The following is a 2,792-nucleotide window of genomic DNA, read 5'->3' as shown; positions in this document are numbered from 1 at the left end:
CACTTGCCTCTTGTGTGACCTTGGACAGCATACCTAACTTCTCTGAGCACCAGATTCTTCATCTAAAAAACGGAAATTCAAGGCCTCAATTCATCCTCGCTACTGAGACTGTGATCCCAGTATGGGGTAAATATTGTGTCCTTCCTGATTACTGTGCATCTCCTCCTATACATACCAGTGTGGTTGGTGTATAATTAGCATTTATCACGAGACACAAGAACTATTATTATTTGGGGAGAGAGAAACCTAAAATTAATTGCAGATAGGAGACCACCAAAGAGCATAGAGATAAACTTGGGTGTTGTGAAATTTTGTAGGTCAATAAACGTATTTATTGAGCAGTTCCTACATGCAGAGCACTGTATTAAATGCTCAGGAAAGTCCAACATGATGACGTTGTTAAGTACATTCCCTGCCTACGACGGGCTTACAGTCTAGAAGTGATTTTATACTCAAACTAATATCCTCAGCCCCTCTCAGGATCGTACCTGGAGAGTTTTCAGTACTCTACCAGTCTCGGCTACGGGAGGGAGAGTCAATTAGAGGCCTACACATTCCATTCCTAGCTTGAGCAGTTGTTAGCGAGTGGCAGGCAATCTGCTACAAGTCAAAACTCACCTGTGCTGGGAGACAGTCGAGGGTGGAGACCCAGATTTACTGCATGGAAGAAAGCAATGGTAAACCACTGCCAAATGTTTTCCAAGAAAAGGCTTTATGGATAAGCTACCAGTCGTCATTCTGGTATAGGCATCCATAATAATAATGACAATAATAATAGCATTTAAGTGCTTATTATATGCCAAGCACTGTTCTAAGCGCTGAAGTGGACACAAGGTGATCATGTTGTCCCACGTGGGGCTCACAGTCTTAATCGCCATTTTACAGATGAGGTAACTGAGGCTCAGAGAAGTTGAGAGGTTTGTCTAAGGTCACACAGCAGACATATGGCAAATCGGGAATTAGAACCCATGACCTCTGACTCCCAAGTCCATGCTCTTTCCACTGAGCCACGCTTCTTGGTAAACATAAAGAAGTGATTTACTATTGCCTCCTTCCACGCAGTAAAAAATGGACTCTCTGCCGTTGTCTCTGATCCACATTTTGATCATTTGTTCATTTGCCTTTGACTCTTTCCCATGCCGCTGCTGCTCGGCACAGGTAAATGAACTTTGTGCGATGCTACCACTTAGATCTTTCTGTTATGGGTAACCCTTGTGAGAGTATCTTTCAATGGCATGGCTCTAGGCTTCATTGGTATACGCAAACTCTCCTGCCACGGTAAGGCATTGATTCGTAGGAGAACTTCCGTTCAGAAAAATTGACGATGGCACTGGGGTTTTTCCTAGAATCAGTCACGCTCTCTCATCCCTGATAATCACGTTCCCACTGAAAACGTTTTTGACATGCAGGAACCACTAACAGACGGAGTGATGTAGCATCCGAGCCTGGCGGGTGGTTGGATGGGGATGTTAGAGCTATGATGGTGATGGGGTGTGGTGTATGAAGGCACGGACTCCGGCTAGGGTAAGCACGAAATCATTTATTGGGTTAAGCTGCAAGACTTTTATATCTTTCAGTCACATTCTGTATTTTTCCATGTTCCTGTGTTTATAGCTAAAACAGCAATTCTGTAACTTTCAAGGCCAGTAACAAGTAACACCCGTCTATGCAAGGTCGTAGGGCCGATAACAAGTAACTCTTGCCTGTACAAGGCTGTGATAACAAAGACCAGCCTTTTGGCCGCAGCTCTCCTCTCCGTTCCTTGTTTACTTGGCCTTGCTGTTCTTCACAGTGAGGTCACTGTTGGATAGAGCACGGGACTGGGAATCAAAAGGACCTCGTGCCCCGTAAAGTGGGTACCCTGATTAGAATCTGTTTAGGCCGGCAAGCCATATCCAGCTTCCATGACCTGAAGCACTTCTGTAGTAGAAACCTGCATGGCTGCTGCCACCGGGTAGATGAACGCCACTCCCGTACGAGTATCCACCACAGTGAACGCGTATCTCTTCCCCTGGATTAGGGGCAGGGGCCCTATGTTGGCCATAGGGCCGTGAAGTTTTTGCATACAATGTTTACAATCTTGCAAGAATTCACGTACCTCCCTGTGCGTTCCTTACCACCCAGCTCCCCGGAGGGTTTGGTACGTGGCATTTACCCAGCTATGAACTAGTGCCTTATATGCACTCTGGATGGCGTTGGTGGGCCATGCCTCCCGCACTTGTGCGAGCGTGTCTGCCTCTACATTCCCGGGGCTTCTGGTGAGCTGGCTCATGGTACACTGTGAAGAGGGCCTCCCGGGCTCTTAATATTCATTCATTCAATCGTATTTATTGAGTGTGTACTGTGTGCAGAGCACTGTACTAACCGCTTGGCAGTACAAGTTGGCAGCATGTAGAGACGGTCCTTACCCAACAGCGGGCTCACAGTCTAGAAGGTGGGAGACAGACAATACAAAACATATTAACCATGTAAAATAAATAGAATAGTACACATGTACAAGTAAAATAAATAGAGTAATAAATCTGTACAAACATATATACAGGTGTTGTGGGGAGGGGACGGAGGTATGGCGGGGGGGTGGGGAGGGGGAGAGAAAGGAGGGGGCTCAGTCTGGGAAGGCCTCCTGGAGCAGGTGAGCTCTCAGTAGGGCTTTGAACGGAGGAAGAGAGCTAGCTTGGAGGATGTGCGGAGGGAGGGAATTCCAGGCAAGGGGGGAGGACGAGGGCCCGGAGTCGACGGCAGGACAGACAGGAACGAGGTAAAGTGAGGAGGTTAGCGGCAGAGGAGCGGAG

At 47.3% G+C, this 2,792-nt stretch overlaps 1 non-coding gene across 1 annotated transcript; it reads left to right on the top strand.

The window, feature by feature from the left end:
- The first annotated feature begins 470 nt into the window (after positions 1-470).
- LOC119924417 lies at positions 471-608 on the top strand. Its single transcript, XR_005449131.1, has one exon. It is a non-coding gene; the product is annotated as a small nucleolar RNA SNORA7 (small nucleolar RNA).
- Positions 609-2,792: the final 2,184 nt, after the last annotated feature.

Source organism: Tachyglossus aculeatus, unplaced genomic scaffold (genome assembly GCF_015852505.1).
Source record: "Tachyglossus aculeatus isolate mTacAcu1 unplaced genomic scaffold, mTacAcu1.pri scaffold_99_arrow_ctg1, whole genome shotgun sequence".
Lineage (NCBI taxonomy): Eukaryota > Metazoa > Chordata > Mammalia > Monotremata > Tachyglossidae > Tachyglossus > Tachyglossus aculeatus.
Note: the sequence above shows the minus strand (reverse complement) of the source record. Positions and strands in the feature narration are given on the sequence as shown.